Source organism: Varroa destructor, unplaced genomic scaffold (assembly GCF_002443255.2).
Source record: "Varroa destructor unplaced genomic scaffold, Vdes_3.0 BEIS01000004.1, whole genome shotgun sequence".
NCBI classification, from domain to species: domain Eukaryota; kingdom Metazoa; phylum Arthropoda; class Arachnida; order Mesostigmata; family Varroidae; genus Varroa; species Varroa destructor.
Genome location: NW_019211457.1, coordinates 30,702,786 through 30,714,966, shown reverse-complemented (window position 1 = coordinate 30,714,966; position 12,181 = coordinate 30,702,786). Strand labels below are relative to the sequence as shown.

The window sequence follows — 12,181 nt, the reverse complement described above, 5'->3', positions numbered from 1 at the left end:
TTATTAGGGGTCCGTTAGTGGCCGCTGGGTAACGTAAGCTGTACACGGTATAGTGCTGTCATGAAGCAATATCGCTCTGCGTCGGCCCAGACCAATCCAAGGTCTTTTTCTGTCAATATCGTGACTCAGACGGATCAACTGATTGCGTAACGGTCTCCTGTGATTCTCTTTAAGGTTTGGGTAGTTACAGTATAACATTTCCCTCTCATCTCATATATGCGAGAACACATATTTTAACCATGTGCATATTTTTCGTGGCATCAAACTGGAAAGGTCTAATCATTCCGATTTTCGTTTAAAGATATTATAAAACATCAATCGTTTATTGTTGGTAAATATCTCTTATAAACGTGATTTTCTCGCATACAAGCAACGATATAGATAGACGTTTTTTATTATTTTAACAAATGTTTGCCGTAATCCACTTTCGATCGTCTTATATCTTTCTTAGTACCTGTGAACGACTAACAGTTAGTTATATGGTTATTTTTAGCTATTTAAAAAGCTCTCGGATCCTCAATAGGTGCTCGCAGTTTGTCGCCTTTCTTCGTTTTGTGGTTACCCAAAGCGTATCTTGTTGTTCAAGCTTAGATGTGGGATTCTAATTCAGTTAAACTAAAATGGCAAATGGTAACGTTTACTACACGTTCGCTTTTGACTTCGCAAACGATTCTTTCTGTCTCGCGAGTATTTTCCCGGCACAAAAAAAAAGTAGTGAAGAAGACAATGTTAAATATGCTTCTTTTTTTTGAGCTGTATAACTGAAGGCAGCTTAATCGAAACGCCCGATAGTCAAAACAGTTACCTTGGCAAGTTGCAGGTAGATACGATCAGCCGATCCGATGTGTCGGGGGCCCAACGGCAACTATATACTCAACCTAGTATGTGACCAAACACCTTATGGTCTCTATTTACTCTTTCCATATGAATTGCATTATAAGGCTACATAAAATTTTGCTCGTAGGCTTTACCGCCTTCGATTTATCTAACGCTTCACTCACTCACAACTGTAGTCGTTACAATGTTGTGCTTTGCTTATTTTTTATTTCTGCGCTAGTTCTTACCGACCTCCCACATCGATGACAATAATTGTAAGGAACCATTTTGAATGAAATGTTAAAAGTTCGTCCAGGTTCGCGTTAGGCGTCGTGGTTTCAGAACGGTCACAGCAGTAGTATAGCATTACGCTGTGTGTAACTTTTCGCCGTATGCTGTATTTGCTATATTAACTATTACTTCACGTGCATATGCAAAGTTAACTTTCGACGTGCACAACGCTCCAGTTGAAAACTTCGCTCCCTTATAATGAATACGCTAAGTTTCGCGCACTGAGCAGTCTGTCCGATTATTCTGGACCGTTTCTTGATAGGTGTGCTTCTGTACGTTTGTCTCTATGTGTGGCAGAATGTAGTGACGAGACGCTGCTGTGTCACACACAGTCGTTGCTAAATGAGACGTAACTTTGTTCGCAAAGCCGCTGAATTTCTACCGTCAATCTTAGCCAACGTCGCTGAGCAGTGTACAAGTGAACGAGACGAACGTTCATGGCGGATGGGGGAAAGGAACAATCGCAAAAAGCCACGCGGCTTGAAATTTTGAGAAGCAGTAATGCTATGAAGTAAGAATTTGAGCTAAAATAACGCCCGCATCAGGATAAAGAATTATCGGTAAGCAACAGGAAATGCGGCGATTGTAGCAGGGCTTCCGGACGAACATCGGTACGAGTTCAGAGTGTACGGGTTGCCTTGACGTTAGCGAAGGCGGCAGAGAAGGCAATGCGACTTTATAGCAATGTTGCACAATTGTCACGTTAGTATTATTATTACGGCAATGCCGATGACAACTACTAAAGTGATAAAAAAAAACTGATGAGACGTTCAAGGGAAGTAAGGCCGGCGGAGACCACGTGAGCCATTGAAGCACGGTTTCGTCTTTCAAGCCTCTTGCTTTCCATCTCTGGCGGCCGACTGCAAATAAGCGCACGCATATGGAAATGAGACGTCGCGAGTACACCGAAAAGCTTGCGCCACGCACATAAGTAGTCTTACGGCAGGCAGGCAGGCAGGCACCAAGCTACCTCGGCTGCGCCCGCAACTGGCACCCAGTCGAGTCTAGTGACCGCCGCTGTCAGCAGCTTTGCGCCATGCCGTCTGGCAGTTGTTGAATAGGGGGGTATTGGGAATGCAGAATGGGAAGCACACAAGGCGGAAGAGCAGCCAGAACTGAGCCAGGATCGGGTTCGCTAGACACGGTGAGCTAAACAAACGGGAAGACCCAGAGATGACTATCCACTGTGCTATATTCCGCATGTCATGCAGGACGAATCCTACAACTTTGGATTAGATTCCTCGCGGACTTATGGGTTTGCTCGCTCGTTTCCTGACTGGATCGTCCCTCCCATTTCGTATTAAATGTAACTGCTTTCAATGCGAGAGGACGCCAACGCAACGGTGAGCAATGCCGCAGTGATATACTTGTTCAGCTTGTCATACTTACTACGTTGGTGTCTGTGCCGACGGTATCGTATCGTATCGTTCATTCGAATAAAGTATAGTGCTGCTTACTGTACATGTATGCAATAGAGATGGCGTCGTAGAACCAGTTGTTATAGTCCTGCGAATGTTGCTATCGTGGTATATTGTGCGGACGGGCACGCTAACCTGACAGTGGATAACCCTGAGGGACACCGGTCTGACAAGACGAAGCGTGGTATCGTGAACTAAGCTAATAGTGACTTCTATTGAGAACCATGGCTGCCGCGCCTATCTCGGACACGCATCGGTCATCAGCTGTGGCCTGGACCGAAAAGAAGCAGGATTTCCAACGGCCACTGTAATCAAATTCAGTTAAAGCCTATGCCATTTTAATAGTGGCAAGAGAAACTAAAAGAATTAAATTGGAAGTTGATGAAGTTCATAACGGTGATATTGATAATGATCGTTTTCTTGTCTCACAGGCTGCACAAGGCAAAATACACCTTGTTCACTGTTGATTCATCAGGTTGTAAGGATTTTCTGAACCGGTTCAGATTGTGTTCTTTATAAAAGTAAGTAACACTACAGCAATTGATACAAATACGAATATTGCAACTGACACAAGAATTTAAAAAAGGTGCTTATATAAAGGGCACAATGATGGGAGCACGAGACGCAGTGATATATCGATTGCTACCAGATTATGCGGATTTCGAACTGTGATGAATAGATTATTCAGCCAGATCGTTAGTTTCTCCTGTTGATATCTACTCGACGTTGAGTAAACTAGTAATTAGTTAACTTATATTTTCGACATATAAAACTTACAAGTGTATTCCAAACGATCATCAAAATTGATGTCTTAATGGCGAGAAGGATATATTACGCAATGCATCGCACAATGGGTGAACATATAGGGGGAAAAATTTTTCAAGCAAAATATCTGCAATTTGCTAAATTTCCAACATATAAAGAGCTTCACAAATCGACGTCAGAGATGCAAATCAGCTGACCACTGATAGGCGACACAAAGGCCGTATCTCGAAAGTTAAAGTTTTCTTTGTTTAGTTGTCCACCCTAGCCCAATTAATATCTAATTGACGATAACCCGAGTGTAATGATTACGGGTTCGAAGCTGTAGTGAATTTCTCACTGATTTCTTTTCAACATTTAAAGCATCCTTTACCAGGTGTTCCGATAAGATGGAAACAGTAAGAAACAAAAGGAAGCTTTTGAGTTACAGTTAGCTGAAGGACGTCCACAAAATACACCCGTCTAGCAAATAGGTCAGGCTTGCATGCTGCATCTGTTCACCTCGACCCGTTAACTCCTTATTTTCCTTGTCGTTGCCTAGTGGTCAATTGCACAGACATGTGGAGATAGATACATACAGTTACTAAACCCTCAGTAGAGTGCCACCAGGAGCAATGACCAGTGCACAAGTTGACCTGTCGCTATGGTAATGATTTAGAAATCAAGCTGGCATCTTAGGCGCTGGAGGTTCCCTTCCGTTCGACTATACTCCTCTTTATTGACGTTCCGGCCGGCGCAAAAGAGGTAGCTGTTTGCCTTTCTTTAACGTTGTTGTTGTTGTCGTCGTCATCGAATAGTATTGGGAATGGTTGTTGATAGGTCGAAAAAGGCTGATTTAGCTAATTAGGTAAATTCTTGTCGCAATATACCGGCTTTAATCACACACGTGGTAACAATAAATTTGCGTACAGAGCCTAAGTTCCTCTTGGTTCCATTTTTGTTGTGTATATACCTGCTAGGAGCAAGTTAACGGCATGGTCCTAGGAGTTGCGATGGCTAGAGACCACGTCGCGAGAAAAGGCAACCATATGATGAAGCAATTGCTTTTAACTGAAACCATCCATTAGACAGGGCGACGCTTTCGGCGAGGATGGGTGCCCAGTTAAGCGGTTGACTATTCTCAGGAAGAGTTCCTATATAGAGACAACTTCGACGACTGTGGATGTACAAAAAAAATTATATATATATATATATATATATATATACTGAAACGAGAGGCAGAAAGATTAATCTCTGTCCTGGGCGTGCCAGGCGTTAACAGTCATACGTATGTCAGTGAAGCTTAGAAATTTGCTTTATCACAAATACAGAAACGTAATACTGAATCACAGAGAAGTTTACGCTGCCAGATAATATCGTCGTGTTGGACGGGAAACTAGCGAAATTCTCTGCCCTTACAGCTTGTGACCTTCAACTGAAAACGTAAGAATGTATAAGCAATATAACTGTATATAAATACGATGATTGTAGGAAAAAATAAATTTATATCAGTAGCACGAGTATCAATTGTGTGACGGACAAAAACAATTACGAGCATATAATTGATAAAGTTTAAAACAATATGGTTTAACAATGGATTCGTGTCCGATGTTGTTGTCGCAGTTAATTTTGTCATGCGAAAATAAAGCGACGGTTGGTCCCACAAGAAAGCGAAGCTGTTGATACATTTTGTTTCCACCTAATGCGCTTATTACAAGTATTTTTACAATTCCTTTTTGTATATTTATTCGGTTATGTTGCACGTGTTACAGTTACGAAAACCGGTAGACGCAATAGTTTAAACTCTTATAAATGTCAGGTTAGCGAAAACATCGCTTTAAATAAGGAAAACCTTCGTATTACATAAATATAAAAATATGCTGTCATATCTCAATACTAAACGATAGATTAGGGACACTAGTTAAAACTGAGTACTCGGTTTTCTTAGAAGACCCTTTGTTCAATAAATAAAAACGGTCCGTCGTAAACGATCATATTCTAGAGCGTCTGGCTTAGAAAGATCCTTGCATGTACCGGCACCCAAGTTCAAACTTATTCTTTCATCGGCCAACGACATTCGAAAGAACGATCACACGTGCTACTCGCATTAGAGCACGCTTGTTAGGTCGGCATAAAAATATAAAACTGATAATTAATGGAATATATTAGAAATTACTGGCCTTTATTGCTTACGCTGTACACAGGTTTGCTTGTTTCCGATGGTGCACTCTCCCTGAAGGCTGCAGGTGCCATAGCGCCTACCGTGCCATTTCCGATAAGCAATTACAACAATAATTTTTGTTAGTGTTCGAGTAATACATGTTATGGCATTATTGGGGCGTACTGCTTAGCGCATTCAGCAACAGTTCACTCAGGGGGTCCTTAAGAAAAAGTGGGCTTTTGTCGGGTTCCACTGTAAAATGGCCAAAAATAATACTAGGCAATAATCATCAGAATGAATGTGTACCATTGATCAAGTGGATTTGATGTGAGTCATCTGTGAATCAGTGTGAAGTTGGCTCGCCGGTTAAAGTCAAAACCGGCCCAGAAACATTTTAAAAAACTGAGCTTATTTCCCCGTCAGCTTTAAATTTGCTACTATAATTATGAATATACTAGGTACTAGGAAATGTAATAATTTAGATGCCAACAAAAGGGTTACTTCGCGTCTGCTTTTACGGGCCCGACACGAGCGTTTCTATGAAGCTAACAAACTATCGTAAATTCGATAAGCGTAGATAATACCGGTTGTTCTACAACTGTAGCCTTATTTTATCGATAGAAGAGAGAAAGAGAGGTACCGCTAAAATCGTTGAACGATCGAAGCAGTGTAGAGAAATTATGCCTGGCCGATGCAAAAGGGCCGGACATGGCCTGGGTAATCAAGGCGCATTTCTTCAAGGGTGGTGTCTTAATAATCGTGAACAAAAACAAACATACAGCTCTTGCTGCTTCATATTCAAATTACTTTCTATAGAGTAGTATATTATGCAAGGGATTGTGACACAAACAGCTGAGCTATGCAAGTTTGCGGCCTGTATAGTTACTATGCTGTGTTTGTTGGAAAGGGTCCAGTAGAGGCTGACACTAACAAGAAAATTCAATCGTGAGAATGACGTTGATGCTACACCGACGAGGTGATTCTAAAAACCTCTTCACACAATATGCACGACCAGCAGTGGTCAAAAAACAGTTCGACACGGTGACATCCATTAACAAATCTCACAATCATGCAGATTCTCTAGAGTTCATATAACCAACTAGATAATTTCTAACTTACTCTTGATCCCTTTAGTGTCCCAGATGAAAGCAGTCCTTTAAAGATCTCGGGATCCAGCAATGAACTTACTACGAGGAGACGGAGTAGATGCCAGGTGGATATCAGAGATTGAGCTGCCCTAAGTTGTATCCCGTTTCACCTCTATGTGTGTATAAAGACACTCAATAAGAAACAATGACATTGATCTATTGTTTTGGTGCACAGTACATTTTCCGCGTTCTAAAAACGAGGCCAACTCATTTCTATTTCTATGTACTTTTCGACCATAGCTGATTTCGATTTCACGAGCAATCCTCGCTCTTTTCCTTCTAGGTATCCCGTGGCAGGACTTGCGACAACATACTTAAGGGAAAAAAAATCAGTATTTCCACAAGTCCGCTCTGCCTAACGAAAATATACCTTTTGAAAAAAATCAAAATGGTTTCATTTCTCTTACAGCGCCAGCTGCTCGATGTGAAGACCACGTTTTCGAAGAGGTTTGAAAAGGTCCTTAAAGGAAAAATCACGATAGATGAGAGACCGTGCTTGTCGGTTGTCGCTGCTTAATTATCCTTGAAATAGGAGCCGATTTGAAGCAGATATTATGGGAGAGTGTTCAGTTCTTCTTGGCAAACACACGGACTTAGGATAGGATAAGCGAGAGGGAAACCGTTTCGGCGAATTTGTTTTACCACGATCCTGACCAGCAGCCAATCTTCTTTACTTAGTTGAAGAAAAAGTACGGCAGAAACGAACCCTATGGCAATGGGCTGTAGATCGCCGTGACACGCGTTTGCAAATCGAACTAAAGCAAATTGGAGTCTAATGAACCAATATGGAGGAACTTTACAGGGAGTGCGACTGAAAGGAGGGGCGGGGGGGGGACCAATCGTAATTCGCTCCTTTCCTTTTTTGTTTCTCATAAGATTAAGCTGCTATTTCTTCATTTTGACCTTATTTTTGAAAAGTTCTTTCTCTGACTGAGACAATGCTTATCAGTGACCGCTGCGCCTAGTATACAGCCGGTATTTTTTGCCCCAACATATACTTTTGTATCCATATATGTTATTAGAACGATTATATATGTAACAACTAACAGTCCTATTAAATGTATAAGGCGCCTGCACAACTATTTCTTGATACGTATATGATGATTCGGCTCAAAACGACAGACCATAATAAAAGACATACAAACGTGACACATTAACATTATACTCATCCGCTAGTTCAGACTTGCTATTTAAAAATTTGTAGGTACTTTTGGATCTCTGAATACCCCTTATATACGTAAATGTCTTTTAATTGTATCAAGACAAACAAGCCATAGGAAAAATCAAACATTTGAACGACTCCAAGAACGCCGTCAATTCATCGTATAGTAAATTGCTACATCGAACACGTGAATCGTATCATGTATTATACGTACAAAATTATTCAACTTCATTTCTACTTTTAACGTAACTAATCTATAGATCGAATAGCTAGATGATCAGCTGCCAGTTAAAAGTATAATAATATTATAAATAATTTCAGTTAAGTAAGTTATAATAATATTATAAATAATTTCAGAATATAAAAATCATTATCAAATAAAAATAACTTTTCAGTCTCATTAATGTCATTTTTTTTTTGTATAAATACCTTACGTTTTGTCGGTCTACTCTTAATACTCATAGGCGCTAGAACCCGCCGACTACCCAGTTGCGTCAGCATTCTACGTTCGATACGATTTCTTTTCTTGTTTTGCCTTCGAGAAGTTTACTTTGACCGACAATCGGTCTGGTTTTTATTGTTGTTTTGTTGTTGCTTAAGGGTAAATGAAGAGAGCCCTTCGTTGAGACGAGGCTGCGAAAGCATTTTGTACAGTAAAAACAATTTGAGGTGTGAACCTTGTAAGCAATGGAAGCTGACTTCGGCAACCGGCACTCGAAGGCGAACGCGTTCTGCTGCTGTTGCGACGACTCGAACGACCTCAGTGACCTCTTCGAACGGGGTTTCCGAAGGGAATTCCGAAGACGCGAATTCGGCGGACTCAGGAACTAATTGTGTGTATACGTTTGGGAGACAGTATGGAGAAAAGCTGGAAAAGAGAGCTGTGCCTATCTTGGCTAGACCTGTTTGGCAACGTTGCATCATCGGACAGTAAACGGCCTGTGAATGCAGACATGCACGTTGATTGCCCCAAAATAGGTGTGAAGTCGGACGCTGGACAAGAACGCTCGATGAGCGAGAGCAAAGTTCACTCGCTGAATGCTTTTGCCCCAAGCCTGCATAGCAAGAGACTTTTGACTGGGCAAAAAGATTGAGAACCGAGAGACCTTCTTCTAGATAAAATATGAACAGTGGAATTCCAGGCAGTGGCAAATTTGCGAATATGACTTGCGCAATGATAGGGCAAGATAGCAATGGCATGAGATGGCATGCTATGCGTTACCACAAATACGATTATGAAACGGAAAAGCCCCTTCTGCTCAGGGAGAAAGGCAAAAAAAACACCGGTAGAAAGAAAGTGTAGCGGTGAGAAATAGAAAAAAGTTCAAAGGAGGGACCGACGACGTCAACAAAAAAGTCCAACGAAATGAAAACAACATAAGACGAGCACCAGATCTCCGTACATTTCCGCTTGCTTTAGGGGCTGCTGGCTAATACCCGCCGCCTTGAACCGCTGACCTCAACGGGAAAAAGTTGGCCATGACGGAACAACGTTGTCGAGCAGAGCATGAGACGGCTTCAGAAAAAGAGAACGCCACTCGGCGTAATGCTCTTCTGCGAATTTGCTTTTATGTACATAATTGAGAAGTAAAAAACGGAGTTATACATGTGAGAAAGTACGTATTCACGTGCATGCACTTCTGGGGTAGTTTGGAATAGGTTGAAATGAAGGCGCCACTAAAGTCTGGTTCGAATTCGTATTGCTGACTTCTTTGTATCAACACTTTGATAACACGTGTGACTATCACGCTAAATGAAATGACGTTTAGGTGCGCTAATTACGGTGTCCCAACTGCCGACTTGCTTTTTGTTTCCATCATAGATTCATGTTCATAAGGAAAGAATAGTGTGAAAAATAATCAGCAAGCTGTTTCAACGGTATGACTAATTTTTTTTCCATATTGTCTACTGGAGTTATGTTACCATAACGTAGTCAAAACAAATTGCAATAGAATTTTAATGACCTGTCAGATATATTTTTATCAGAAAAAATGCCTTCAAGTTGAAAAAACTAAAAACAGGCTGGACCAGTCGTGACGTGCAGCTTCTGGGATTATAATAACTATATTTAAACGGGAAGCCGTCATTGATTTGGCTCGAAGATAGGTGTAGGAAAAGGGGTCTGGTAAAGTCATCCAAGCGAAAAGACATGGATCGAAAGGAAACAGCCGTAAGAACTCTGAATTGAAGCTCAAATGCAGACTCCTGTTTGGTCAGTGCAGCTCACCATTTGGGTCGGCAATGATCATACCAAAAGAGAAAGTTTACAAATGAACGAGTGACAGAAACACAAGTTGCTTGAGGTTGGATAAAAAAGTTAAGAACGCCCGATCAAAAGCGTCTGAAAAAATAGGCGACTTACATTTCTTAAGAGCATGGTCAAGAAAAAAACTTCCGTTTCCAGTGAAATTTACATCTTAACGTTGTATTGTATTATTTTTATACGATTAATTCTTATAGTCAAGATAAGTTTTTACTCGGCATTGCAGTAAACTAGCAAGGTACTACGCAGCAAAAGGGTTTTGGTAATGTTATATCTACAAGTGTATCGAAAGAAAGGATCAAACAGCGTGCACGTAATAAAAACGCGAAATGCCGCGGCTTCTTACTCGGTATAATATACCATTCCAATTCAATTCTTCTCTTACTGAATAAAGCAGTCTTGCAGGGCCCTCAAAGCCCTCTTCGTTTTGCTTTCTTCCTCCGCGGCTTCACTGTTAAATTACCAGTTGTGTTGCCCATTCTACAGAACAAATCATATGATAGCATCCCGGAATGGTAAGCGGGCCAGTAGGGCATAATGCACAGTCACGCATCTCTCGAATGATTTTCAGCGATTGGCCGAAAGTTCGCAAAAGGACCTTCGTATTTGTTTCTAACATTACGTTGGGTATGGTCAACTGGGCTTGGCTTTTACTGAGCTGGGTCGTGGGGATACCACCCTGTGATTTCTACGCATGCAATCTGATTCCTCGGACTAGTCGACGTTCGTGTGTCTTCACGAGAATGGTATCTCTGGCTCGTGTTTCAATCGGAGCACCTGCAAGGTTCGGTAAAAATTCGATCTCAAAGGCGCCGCTAGAAGGATTAATGAAATTGTGTGGGACCTGTGCGGGTTGTAGTCGAAGAGGACTGTTTTAATAAAGTAGACGTATGATAGAAAATTGTTAGAGCGTACGGCGGCCCTATTTTCTAATTCAGCGCTCATTTGAAGACTATTTACGAACATAATAGACTCTCCCGGAACCCAAAGCACTCACTTAGAGATAATTAGCCGGTTCTTTTTTTAAAAACCTTTGGCGTGAATATACCACAATTTTTTTTTTAAATGCTGAATAATTTCCTTTGATCTAGTTTCGTAGTAATCTTTCATTGGTTACAGTTTGCGTGTGTATGCCTTCGTATGATACTGCAAGCTGAAAACTTTCATGACAAGTTCAAGAATCTATTATAGATAATAAACTGTTGTTCATGAGACAACGAAATTGCGTTACGTTCTAAATGGCATTCCTTTATTTCGATGAAAAGATATATCCAATTTTATTTTTATGGTAAATCAGATTTGAAGATATCTAACAACTGAGCTCTAGGAAGACTTATGTGTCAGCGGTATCCAGATCAGAGCAAAACTCAACACCGTGTCAAGGTTGAGCTGAAGGAGAATTTGATCTGAAGCTCTCGCAGGGCCTGCCAGAATGAAGATCAGCTGTTCCATTATCAGTCGTTCCTTGAACATGTACCTAGTTGTTTGCATTAGTCAACCGTAGCTCTTATCTCATAAGGTAAACTACTAAGTGTGAAGATGGAAAGGCACAAAATCGGAACCCTCTACTAACTAGAATAATTTTTGTTTTGCCGCCTAATTTCAGCCATATATTTTGACCGTAGCAAATTGCTGTGTACCAACGGAGATCCACAATGTTACTTGCTTCAACATAATTTACAAAAACCGTTCAATTTTTAAGTTCGTAAGGCTCTATAAAAGTCGATTACCAATAGACAAGCCAGAAGCTAATGCGTTTCGAGGGGCTACTGGACTAGTTTATCGTAACTACTTCATGACTCAACTTAAACTAGATTTTCCGAAAAGAGCCTTTTTTGGTTAACATATAGTAGCGATCCGTCCAAGTTGGCTACTTATATCAAAGGTGCCTATGGTATTCCCTATGAAACGTCTACTTACTGGCAACAATAATAACAATAAGGAAGTACGATGAAATTATATCTGCACTTTCATATACACTCTGTATCCGACAACTAGATATTTTCCGAATGACAAATATTGCGGGCTATGTTTTTTTCTGGCTTGTGTCGGAGCGTGACCCGGGTTTTCAACTTATACTCCTCGCTACCTTTGCTCGAATCTGATCCGAGCCAGCAACGAATAAATCATATCTATGTGGCAGGAATAAGGTTGGCTCGATTGCACATTGTGACGCCTAGT

General features: G+C 41.0%; 1 long non-coding RNA gene across 2 annotated transcripts; it reads left to right on the top strand.

The window, feature by feature from the left end:
* The first annotated feature begins 1,277 nt into the window (after positions 1-1,277).
* Positions 1,278-8,137, top strand: LOC147756074 (uncharacterized). Of its 2 annotated transcripts, none has more exons than XR_015326771.1 (3): positions 1,278-3,046; positions 6,562-6,640; positions 6,985-8,137. It is a non-coding gene; the product is annotated as an uncharacterized LOC147756074 (long non-coding RNA). The 2 variants fall into 2 exon arrangements; XR_015326772.1 differs by having other exon boundaries at positions 6,562-6,691.
* The last annotated feature ends 4,044 nt before the right edge of the window (positions 8,138-12,181 follow it).